Source organism: Cyanistes caeruleus, unplaced genomic scaffold, assembly GCF_971803275.1.
Source record: "Cyanistes caeruleus unplaced genomic scaffold, bCyaCae1.hap1.1 HAP1_SCAFFOLD_11, whole genome shotgun sequence".
NCBI lineage: Eukaryota > Metazoa > Chordata > Aves > Passeriformes > Paridae > Cyanistes > Cyanistes caeruleus.
Genome location: NW_028255883.1, coordinates 357,183 through 369,654, shown reverse-complemented (window position 1 = coordinate 369,654; position 12,472 = coordinate 357,183). Strand labels below are relative to the sequence as shown.

The 12,472-nt window shown below is 52.7% G+C and overlaps 1 long non-coding RNA gene across 1 annotated transcript in view; it reads right to left on the bottom strand.

Moving 5' to 3' along the window:
• LOC147647286 (uncharacterized) overlaps positions 1-11,348 on the bottom strand; it is a 245,522-nt gene extending 234,174 nt beyond the window's left edge. Inside the window, exon 1 of the long non-coding RNA XR_015281625.1 lies at positions 11,209-11,348. This is a non-coding gene — a long non-coding RNA (uncharacterized LOC147647286). The remainder of the gene's footprint in view (positions 1-11,208) is intronic.
• Between the last annotated feature and the right edge of the window lie 1,124 nt (positions 11,349-12,472).

The following is a 12,472-nucleotide window of genomic DNA, read 5'->3' as shown; positions in this document are numbered from 1 at the left end:
CCTAATAATTCCCAGTTCATTCCCTTTGCCTTTGTTCTTTTTGGCAAGCCTGTTTGCATGGCAGATTGCCCAGGAAATGAGAACCTGGAGCTTGTGGAAGTGCCTGAAAGGTGCCCTGTTCCTCTGCAGGGACACTCAGGCTGAAACAGGAGCCTGAGGCCTCTCTTGGGAAGCCTCCTCGGAGCTGGAATTTGTGCCATGCCAGGAGAGGAGGAGGGGGAGGAGGATGGGAGCTGTGTGTGAGGAGCAGGAGGTTTGGGCCGCAGGACATTCCGTCTGTGCCGCTGCCCCGCAATGGGCGGCCGTGCCCGGGGCTCTGGGCCTGCCCCGCGTGCACTGAGCTCCCGACACTGCGGGAGCTGCCCGGGCTGGGCTCAGGTTCCCACTGGGACTGGGCAGCAGGCTGGGCTCCAGCTGGGATCAGCAGCAGCTGGAAATACCTCTGGGCATCTCCACTTTCTGCTGCTGCTCGGAAAAAATAATTAAGTGACAAGTTCTGTTTTTCCTTTCTCCTGGTGGATTTTTTCATTTTATTTGCCACTGCAGGGGCAATTTCTGTGATGGCCTCTGTCACTTGATTCTATTTCAGCTGCAGCAGCAACAGGGCTGTGTTTGAGCACTGCAAATGTCAGCTGTGTGGCTTTCATTCCCCTCGACTTAGTGCCCAGGGACATGAGAGCATTTCAAAATCTGCTACTCATGATGTCTGAGACAAAAAATCCTGAGTTACTGATCACAAAAGCACAGTGGGTAGCACTGATTGAAAGAGGCAATTGCAGTTTTGCAGATAAAATTCAGGTGGCAGGCAGAAGAGGAACAAAAGCAGACGAGATCTACAATGTGCAAGGCAAAGGCACCAACAGCCTCCTGCTGTCACCTCAGGGTGAGTAAAACAGAGCTGAAAACAGCGCTGGAAACCCGATTCTTTCTTCCTCTGAGGGCAGCAGAGGCGGGCCCTGAGGAAGCCTGAGGGCTGTTTGTGGGGGATTGTTGCTGTAGTCCAGAATTGCCCTGGCAAAAGCCCTGGGGAGCCGAGGCAGGAGCAGGTGGGAAGGGCCGGCGCTGCTGCTGCTGCTCGTGGCCGGGAGCCCCGGCCGGGCCGGGCCTGCGCCCGCTGCGCTGCGGCTGCTGCTGCTGCCAGAGCCGGGCGGGACTCGGGGACAGGGAATGGACACGGGGGGACAGCAAAGGCCTTGGGGGCTGCAGGGATGTTGGTGCTCGGGCCAGCGCCAGCACAGAGCTTCAGCCCGCAATGAAGCCCGAGGGAAACGCTGGCGAAAGGCTCCATTCAGCCTTTCTTTACTCGGCGCTGTGAAGGGACCGAAATAAAAGGAGAACAAGCAGGGCCCGACCCCTTCTCCTTTGGGAGGAGCCCCGCGCCTGGGGCTGTGAGGGGCCGTGAGGGGCTGTGAGGGGAAATGAAGGGCTGTGAGGGGCTATGAGAGGTTCTACAGGGCCATGAGAAGTTCCATGGAGCCGTGAGGGGCTGTGAGGGGCCATGAGGAGCCTCAGCCCTGGCAGGAGGGGGTGCCACCATGTCCCCAGGGCAGGGCAGCCGTGAGGGGCTGTGAGTGCAGACGTGGCAGCAGAGCGGGCTTGGGGCAGCTCTGGGAGGGGATGAGACCCTTCCCCAGCTCCAAACCACACCAGACCCACCATTAACAGGATTTTCTGTCTTTAGAATCCACTGGCAACTTGGAGTTGAGTGCACAGTTAAATCCCAGTGGGAAAAGCAAGAGACTTTCAGTCATTGTTTTTCAATGTGTGTTTCACATACATTTCAGTGTGACATCCAGCCATTGTTATTAATGTCTAAGATTTAAAAGTCTTACCAATGAAAAGTAATACTAATAAATAATAATAACATCAAGAACAAGAAATGAAGCCCTGAATCCCAACAATCAGCTCAGTAACATGATTTTGTTTGTAGTAAGAGATTTGTAATAAATAAATAAATGAAAGAGATTTCATTTGTAATTCAGACTTCTTTCATTTTTTTCCAAGGTTCTGGTCCCTTTCCTTCAGGGACATTTCCTTTACTCACCCACTTTCTAATAGTTAGAAGGGAGATAAGTGTGCCAGAAAAGGCAACAGCTCCTGTTTCAAAGGGAAGCAACCACCACTCCAGGGAACCTAAATTGCCCCCAGGCACGTGTGTGCACTTGAAGGGTGAGCAGGTGCTGGGGACAGAGATCTCAAACTCCTTCTAAGGCTGTGAGAAACCCACAAGTGGCAAATTATCATTGTGGGTCAACTCCAGCTGAAATTCCATTCCCCCACACCCTCCAAATGGGCAGGCAGGCCTGGGCTCTGGCAGGGTTCAGTTTTGAGTGCCTTGTGCTCCCTGGTAGGGTAGTGATCCTATCAACTCTGGTACTGATGGATTGTGGTATGGCTGCTGAAGGAGGAGAGGGAATCTCAGCAGACAGGAAAGTCTCTTCTGCTTTCTCCCTGTAGAACCCCCTCTCCAAAGAGAAATGCCTGTGCTGGGTTTCCATGGGACCCCTTCCCTCAGCCCAGTGTCTGACCCACTGTGTGCTCTGCAGGAGCCAAAGCCAGAGGAGGCCCAATATCAGTCACCACACGGTCCCCACACAGCAGGAGAAAGCACTGCTTGCAGTGGGGCTGCTGATCTGTGACCCATCCTGATTCCATCCACCCCACTCCTCTCAACCACAGACACCAGAAGGATCCCAGGAAAGCCACAGTGCTGTACCAGATGCCAGGAGCACTCCCTGCTGTGGCCTCAGGGATGCTGGGTGACCTGGTTGATGAGCATCTCTGGCTGGTGATGGAATGTGTGGATGGAGGCCCTTGACAGGAGGTTGTTTGAGCCACGTGTGGGGCTGAAGGAGAGATGGCAGCTGTCAGTCGAGAGGGCAGGGACCCCGCTTGTGAGTCCATTGCCTTGGACACCCTCAGCCACAGGATGTCCAAGAAGTCACACAAGGCTTTGGCACTCTCAGCCTTCTTTTCCCCAAGTTACTGCTTTCTATACATTTACAGCAGAGAACCTTGTTTGTTTTTAGAACTAGAACAAAGATCCCAGAGGGAACAAGCCTTGCTGGTTTTAATCAGAAGCATCAGTGACCATAAGTTGTATTTCCTTGTGTGGTGTCCTCATTTGCTGCATTTTCTGAGTTCGTCTTGGATCCTTTGGAGGGCAGTAGGTTGTGCCCTCTGAGGATCCTTTGTGCTCCTTGGTGACCCAGGAGAACCTTCCAGGAGGTTTTTGGGTGAGCTGCTGCTGTGATGTCACAGGAATGTTGCCGTGTCCTTGTGGTGTTCCCGTTGCTGTGGGGCACAGAGGCCTCAGTGTCAGAGCGGCTCTGGGTGCCTGCTCATTGCCTGAGGATCCTCCTGCCTGAGGCATTCTCAGCAGCCAGCCCAGCCCCTGACGGGTGTCCTTCTGTCCTTGCAGGGGGACAGACAGTCTGCAGACGTGTGCAGCACAGCCAAAATGATCCAGTAAGTGGTTGCTGCAGTTTGCACTCTGGACTCTGGGGCTTCTTATGGGTATTTTTTAACCCACTTGGCCCCTAAGTCGAGCATTTCCCCAGGTGTACCATATGTGCCTTTGGGATTGCTGTGGGCTTTCTGTTCTTCCTTTGGAATGGAGGTGATTTTGAAAGGAAATTGCCATTAAATGCCATATGTTTGGGAGAGCTCCTGTCAACATCTTCTTAAAAAAAGGGTTTGTTTCTAAGCCAGCAGGGTGTGCACAGCATTTGGAATGGAGCCTGGGGGGGTTCTGTTCCCCAAGAGGAGAGTCTGTGGCAGCAGACCCTGGCACTCCCTCCATTTGCTGGTCCAGCCAAAAACTGGACACAGCCAAGTATTTTGTGTTGTTCTCTTGCCTTCTGTGTGATCCAAAAGGACTGTGGCTCCAGGAGGGAAGTTGTGAAAGGAAAATGCTCTCTCTTGGCATTGACTTGTTGTGTGGGAGTTTCCAGCACAGGCAGCTTTTTCTCCTAACAGCATCTGGTTCAGGTGAAGGTCACCTCACACATGGATACTGCGAAGCTCCTTCTTCGGAGAGTGGGAAAGGAACCTGTGGTGTTCAGAGATCCCAGTTGCTCCCTTTCAACACCAATATGAGCCCAGTAAGCTCCAGGATGATTCTTGTCACATGCCAGCACTCCCAGGATGGTCCCAGTTGCCTCTGGCAAGATCAACCCAGTCAGTCCCAGTATGATGCCATTTGCCCCCAGCGTGCTCCTAGTTGCGCCAGTCACCCCCAGTATGGGGGATGATGTGCAAGGTATGTTGCCAGTCACTCTCAGATACTCCCAGTATGAGTCCGGTCACTCCCAGTATGATTCAAAGATGGATGGATGGGAGGCCTGATGGAATCCTGGAGACCATTGTGACACTCTAGGGCCCCATGGAACCGTTGTGACACTGAGTTGGCTGGGAGTGTTGATGTGCTGCAGGGTAGGAGGGCTTTGCGCAGGGACCTGGACAGGCTGGATCCAGGGGCCAAACCCAACAAGGTGAGGATTAACAAGTTCAAATGCCGGGTCCTGCACTTTGGCCGCAACAACCCCTGCAGTTCTCCTGGCTGGGGACAGAGAGGCTGGCCAGCAGGCAGGGAGAAAGGGACCTGGGGCACTGATGGACAGCAGGCTGGGCATGAGCCATCAGTGTGCCCAGGTGGCCAAGGAGGCCAATGGCACCTGGCCTGGATCAGGAACAGTGTGGTCATCAGGAGCAGGCCAGGGATTCTTCCCCTATGCTTGGCACTGGTTGAGCTTCACCTCGAGTGCTGTGTCCAGTTCTGGGTCCCCAATTTTGGAAAGACATGGAAGGGCTGGAGCATGTCCAGAGAAGGGCAACAAGGTTGCTGGAATACACATCTTGTGAGGAGCGGCTGAGGGAGCTGGGGTTGTTTATCCTGGAGAAGAGGAGGTTCAGGGGAGACCTCATCACTCTCTACAACAACCTGACAGGAGGGTGCAGCCAGGTGGAGGTCAGGCTCTTTACCCAGGGAACAGTCCCAGGACAAGTGGACACAGCCTTAAGCTGCACCAGGGGATGTTTAGGCTGGACATTAGGAAATATTCTTCACAGAAAGGATGATTGGGCATTGGAATGAGCTGTCCAGGGAGCTGAGTAAGTGACCGTCCCTGGAAGTGTTTAAGGACAGTCTGGATGTGGCACTGAGTGCCATGGTCTGGGTGACAAGGTGGTGTTGGGTCACAGGTTGGACTTGATGCTCTCCAAGGCCTTTTCCAGCCTGGTTGATTCTCTGATGATTGTGACCCTGCAGGGCCCTGGGGAAGCAAGGGGCCACTGTGACACTGCGGGGCCTGGTGGAACTCAGAGGACCACAGTGACACTGTGTCCCACATGGCACCAAAGAGCCAAAGAGCCATTGGGACACCGTGGGGCTACATGGAAACAAGGAGTCCATGGTGACAGTCGGGGTCCTCATGGAACCACAGAGGCCAATGTGACACTGCTGGGCCTTGTGGAACCAAGGGGCCACTGTGGAACCAAGGAGACCCTGGTGAGACCCTGGGCCCCAGTGGGATCAAGGGGCCATTGTTCCATTGCAGGGACTCTAAGGGAACTAAGGGAACACCTGTGACATTGTAGTGCCCCATGGAACCTAGGGTGACACTGCGGGACCTTGTGTAACCTGGGCTCCACTGTGGCACTGCACCACCAAGGGATTCCTTGTGGCACTCTGTAAGAGACCCTTTTGGGGTGTGGACGATCCAAGACACGGCAGAGACTTCTATAGTCGAGTTAGATGTTAGTAGTTTATTTCAGGGTGTGGGGAGAAAGAGAGAGCCTACTAGGAGCTAGCAGACGAAGCTCAAAGCAGGCTCAGAGGGAACAATACAAAAGTGGGTAAAATATGAATACATGAGTTCAAGACTTAAGATAGCTAAGAAAGAGAGGAACAGAACAGAAGTGAGAGAGCTGGGGAAAAAACTTAAAGAAGGGCAGAAGGAGCGAGGCAAGAGCATAGAAAGAGTGAGGCCAGAGAAACAAGAGAGCGAGCTCTCCTTTACAATTACTTCTATAACCTATACATTTGAATAGTCCATTCTTTCACTAACCAGTCTTTCTAAGTATACTAATACAGTAACATTTGTGTGTGACCTATAGAAATCGCTGCTTTTGCATATTTTTAGTTATCTCAGGGTCCTTCAGATCTTTCTTTATAAGGCTGGGAAGAGGGGTCTTAGCTAAGTTTTATTGGGGGAAAGAAATTGTTCCGGCACACCAGACGGGTTTCTTTGAATTATTCAAACCATGCTTTAATTTGTATTTCTTCCTTAGCCTTTTGGGCTAAAGAGTCATATTTATAATTCCTTTCTAATTCTACCTTCCCAACAGCACTCTGAGGCCTCATGGAACCAAGAGGCCCCTGTGATACTGCAGGGCCTTGTGGAACCATGCAGAGCATTGTGACAGAGCAGGACAGAGCATTGTGGCTCATGTCATGATGGGACCACTGGGATACTGCAGGGCCCCATGGAACCAAAGGGATTTTGTGACTCTGGGAGGCCTCATGGAATCCTGGAGACCATTGTGACACTCTAGGGCCCCATGGAACCATGGTGACACCGAGTTGGCTGGGAGTGTTGATGTGCTGCAGGGTAGGAGAGCTCTGCACAGGGACCTGGACAGGCTGGATCCAGGGGCCAGACCCAACAAGGTGAGGTTTAACAAGTTCAAGTGCCGGGTCCTGCACTTTGGCCACAACAACCCCTGCAGTGCTCCAGGCTGGGGACAGAGAGGCTGGCCAGCAGGCAGGCAGAAAGGGACCTGGGGCACTGATGGACAGCAGGCTGGGCATGAGCCATCAGTGAGCCCAGGTGGCCAAGGAGGCCAATGGCTCCTGGCCTGGATCAGGAACAGTGTGGCCAGCAGGACCAGGCCAGTGATTCTTTTCCTGTGCTTGGCACTGGTTGAGCTTCATCTCGAGTGCTGTGTCCAGTTCTGAGCCCCCAATTTAGGAAGGACATGGAGGGGCTGCAGCTCTGCCTGCACAGGAGGGGCTTCACACCTGGGATCCCGGCCCTGAGGGTAGAGGCTGGGCTGGGGGGACAGGAGGGAGGGGGCTTGTTCAGAGGGAGGGGCTGCACTGCAGGGGCTCCTATGGACATCTCTAAACTCTCTCTGCCACAGGATTTCTGGGCTTTTGTTTACTCTCATTCCCTGATCTTCTCTCTGCTTCCTGGAGATTTTCCTCCTGCAGGTGTTTCCCTGTGTCTGATCTCTCCTTGCCAGCACCCACAGATCCCAAATCTCTGTGCACTCTCCTTGGCCTGACAGAACCCTGCCTGTTTGCAGGGCTTTGGCTGGGGACTGGTTCTGTTTGCAGCTTGGAGAAAGGACAGCTCAGATTAAGGCTGATGGGTCCAGCAAAGGTGATGCTGGTGCTGTCCATGGGCAGAGTGGCTGAATGCACATTAGGAATCTCCCATGAGCCTATTGATCACTAAAAGTAACAGTTTGCATGTCTCAGGCACTTGTCAAAATTCATAATACCTTTATTATTTGTCCCCCTCCTCCCTGCTTTTCTCCAATTATAGGAATTTGAATACATAGTCTTAGGAAATGTCCTCATTTTTATCAAAATCCTCGTCTTGGAAATATTCTATGACTGATCAGAAGCCCTCAGCATGTCAGAGCTTCATGGGCATTCACCTCCCCTACACCACAAATACTCAGAGTTGTACTCACAGGGTCTGTAGGCACTGGCATGTTCCAGCTTTAGGAGATGGCTCCAGGAGCTGCAGCTGCATTGTCCTGCAGCCAGAGGCTTCCTGTGTCGAGGGCTGGGAGGGATTGTGCCCCAGGCACTTCTCAGCACCTTCCCAGCCCTGACTGATTGAAGCTCTCTGTGCCTCTAGGCTGTGCCCCAGGGTGGCTGCAGGCAGTGCCCCAGTCCTGCTGGGCTGGGAGAAGAGCTGCTCAGCAAGGGTAATGTGCTTTTGAAGCTTTTCCTAGTTTTCAGGATCATCCTCTGTGCCAAGAGCCTGGCCCAGCTCAGCAGCACAGACACAGCAGCAGGACTTTAATGAGCCTCTTGGGGCTTTGTGCTGAGGCCCTGAACATCAGTCCCTGAGAGGGAGGGAAAGAAACTGCTCAAGAAGTCCAAGTCAGACTCCAAATCCAAAGTTACTTTTACCTTTAATGGGTCCCACTGAGGGACGGCACTGAGAAAGTGTCCCCAGGCCCCAGGCAGGGCAGAGAACAGGGAAGGGAAGTGCAGAGAGCCCTGGGAGTGTTTCTGTGGAGACAGGCTGTGGGGAAGGGCACTGCAGAGCTGCCCTGGGCCAGCTGTGAGGGTGGATTATCATCCCAACCTGCACTGGGACATTGCAAGGGGCTGTTGCCATGGACACTGCACTGACCCCACTGCTGGGTTTGGGTGCCATGGCAATCCCCATCCAATTTGGAAACTTGAATCAAGTTATTTCCAGAGGTTTGGTTTATTAAGGTATTGTGAATGTGAGTGAGCCCTGGGGCACTGAATTCCTGACCTGAAGAGCTGAAGGCTGAACAAGCCTCTGGAGAAGGAAAAGCCAGCAGCAGCAGCAGCCTCCAAGTTGCTGAGGATGTCAGCAGCCCCCACTGAGGCTATCCCTGCTCAGAGACTGTGGGGGAATGGGCAGACAAAGAGAGCGTCCCTGGGGCTGGGGAAGCAGAACTCAGAGGCACCAGCGGCTCCAGGTGGGAAATGGAGTGTGGAATGGGGCTGTGAAAGCCCTGTCTGGGCTGTGCCAAGCAGGAGAGCCAAGGCCTGAGCCCCATCCCCCAAACAACTCTCTCAAGGAGACCTTTAAAAGGAATTACAATTGCTTGTGTCCTCTGAGTTGGATGCACTGGAGAAATACTGAAAAGAGATTTTCAAGAGGTCTAAACCAGAGAACAGTCTTTATTGGTAAATCAGCGAAAGTTTGACAAATGGTTTCATACGGCATTCAATCAACAATAAACACTTCTCAAAGCATTAACTTGGCCCATTCAACTTCACAAACTATAAACCCATTCAATTTTAAGTTAATCCAAATTTGCAAGAGGACAGAAATAGAAGACACAAAAAGTGAGAAAGACAAAGAAGATACAGAGAAACACACACACAGCTACCGACTGGATTCCAGAAGTGTTCAGAGAGAAATCCCAAGAGGAGGTAGGGTCAAGATGTGTTCTTGCCTTGTGGTCAGCCTTAAATACCCCTTGGTCTTCCTGAGCCCTTCCCCAGGTGGGATTTCCAATCATTTGGTTACTCAGGAGCTGGGCTGGTGGCTCCAGAGGTGAGTGTGGAGCATTGCCTTTGGTGTGCCAGGGCCTGGCAGACAGTGCTGGGCTGGGATAGAGGCTCTGGGGGGATTGGGGTTCCAGGGCAGTGCAGTGCTGGGGTTACAGGGCTGGGCAAGGCTGGACCTGCCCCTTCCTCCCCTTTGAAACACAAATTGTTTCCAGCCAAAATCTCCTCCAGTCTCTCACAACAGGCAACGTTGGAGGTGGAATCCCAATTTTGGTCATGGGCACCTGGCTGAGAAGGACAATTCTTTTCCATAGGTAGGAAAGCACAGAGGCCTAGGGTTCGGAAAGCAGGTGAGAGCTGGACATCAGGAGGCCAAGGCCAGCCCGACTTGTCAGTAATGGCAGAATTTGTCTGGGAGCAGTCTTTGGATCAAGGGAATGTTGGACGTGGAATCCAAATTTTGACCATGGATGCCTGGAGAAGCAGGACAGTTCTTTCCCACAGGAAGGAACGCACAGTGCCTTCCCAGTGTTTCAGTAGCAGATGAGAAGAGACCCTCAACATGTCAAGGTCAGTTGGACCAGTCAGGTGGCCCCTGGGAGGCCAAAGCAGCCAGACCTGTTCTGTGTTCCCTTGATTTTATGGGGCCCCATAGAGTCACAACAGACCCTTACTTCAATGGGGCCCTGCAGTGTCATAATGGTGCTGTGATTCCATGGGATCCAGCAGTGTCATAGTGGAGCGCTGATTATAAGAAGACCTGCAGTGTCACAGTGGACTCTTGATTCCATGGAGTTGTCACAATGGCCTCAGGATCCATCAGGCCCTGCAGTGTCACAATGGTCCCAGTGATTCCATGTGGCCTTGCAGTGTCACAATGGTCTCTGTGGTCCCACAGGCCCCTCAATGTCAAGTGACTCCTCTGTTCCATGAGGCCTGAAATGTCACAATGGACCTTGGGGATTTGCAGTGTCACAAAGGTCTCCTTTGGCTCCACAGTGTCACCATGGACCACTGATTACAGGAGGCCCCTCAATGTCACAATGGACCTTTGGTTCCGTGTAGCCCTGCAGTGTCACAAAGGCCTCTTGGTTTCACAAGGCCCCACAGTATCCCAATGGTCCTCTTTGTTCTGTGGGGACCACAATGGTCTCACTGTTCCATGAGGCCCCACAGTGTCACAATGCTTTGTTTATTCCATGGTGCCCCACAATGTCACAGATGTCCCTTGGTTCCATGGGGCCCTGTGCTGGTGCATTCCCCCTGCCCTTCTCAGGCCGCCGTGCCAGCTGAGAAATGCTCCTTGGGCCTGGGCCTTGGCCAACAGCCCCTGGGCTCAGCTCCTGTGCAGCTCATCAGAAACACTGTCTGCTCCCAGGCACTGCTGCTGCCAACCAGCTCCTGCTTGCTTCAGGAGCAGCCCTGGGAACTGTTTCTGTTCCCTCCGTGGCACAGCATCCCTGTTCTCAGCCTTGCAAAGAAAGCTGTTGATGCCGAGTGCAGCCAGGATGAAACATTGCTGTGCCTGAAGTCCCTCTCTTGGGGCCCTACAAACAGCGCTCCAAAAGGAGCCCCTTGCAGCTCTCCTGGGCCAGCCACCTCCCTCGGAGTGGGGCCTCTGTGAGCCGGGAACTCTCCCGTTTGCTGCACTCGGGGCATCCCCGAACAACGACGGAGCCTGGGCCAATCCCCCCACTCCTCCAGGCTCAGCCCTTCGCCCGCTGGGGAGATGTCAAAGCATCCACAGGGAGCATTTCCCTGCCCTGCAGGGGAATTTCTCACAGCTGCCTTGCACTGCCTCTTTGTGTCTGTGTGCACACACCAGCGCTGTGCCCTGGCAAATGTGGCAGAAATGTTGCTCTCGGAGGGGCTGGGGTGCCTTGGAGATCTAAGTCAGTCAGGCCTGTGAGTGAGGGTAATGTGATAAACGGGCCAGGAGACCAGCTCCTTTTAAAAAGGCCTTTATTAAGCAGCACAGCTCTGGGGTGGGGGCCCGAGGGGTCGCGCACACCGCCACTGCTCCCACTGGACACCGCAGAAGAGGAGGATCCGTGCAGCTCTGTCACTAGGGCAGAGCTGGGCCTTCCTTCCTCACGGGAGTCCCCGGGAAGACTCCTTCTTTAGGGCTCGTAGTCTAGGCTGTCATCCCAGTCGAGTCTCCTCGAGGTTATGTCGGCCTCTGGAAAGAAGTCAGGGGACTCCTCTGGGTCTTCCTTGTTAGATGGTGCTGGTTCTATTCCTTCCCCTTTGCGTGGCTCGTTGTTTTGGGGTCTTTTCCAGTCTGGGTGCATCCCATAAGTCTCTGGTCTCTCTCGTTTGCATAAAAGTCAGTATGTCATCTTCCTCCTCAGGACGGTACAGCAACTTGGGGCAGGGGTGTTGGCATGTGGGAGTCTAGGAGCAGTGGGGGCAGTGCCTGGCTGAACACAGAACAAGAAACACAGGGTACAGCAACTTGGGAGAGGGGGCAGGGCCTGGCTGAACAAGGAACAAAAATATGGGGTACAGCAATTTGCGACAGGGGTACAAGGTAAGTAAACCTGGGACAGGGGTACAAGGTAAGTAAGGAGTTTACAAACAGCAACTGTAACATATTATTCTTAACAATATCCTGGGACAGGGGTACAAGGTAAGTAAGGAGTTTACAAACAGCAACTGTAACGTATTATTCTTAACAATATCCCCCCTCTTATATTTTGATCGGGCTCTAGCCCGCATCAACCATTAACTTCTGGCTCTTGGGAATATTTATCTCTTAATTCTCAATATTGCTCATATATTTCCCTGGCAGTTTTGTGCTCTCGATCCTGACTTTGAGTTTCCATTAACATGATCCTGGCCTGCTTCTTATCTTTTATTTCAGGGATCTGGATGCTTGCTTGTGCTGTGGTAGTCACTGTCTTGATTAGGCAGGGGAGTAAACAGGGTAGGAACAAGAAACTTGCAAATGCACAGACAGCAATAAAGACTATTTTTTTCCACCACCCTCTTTTGAAGGACCAAAGGTCATTCCACCAGTCTGAGTTCACCAGAGGAGTCCATTCCTGGGTGCCCACATAAGCTATCTTTCGTATTTCTTTTGAGATGTTTTTGATTACCTCACTCTTATCATCTATCTCCAGGCAACATTCAGAGGAATTAAACTTTCCACAAATGCCTCCTTCATCTGCCAATAGGTAGTCCACCGCCAGCCGAATCTGATAGACTACAGCCCTGGTTTATGCCAATTGTGTGCTAATA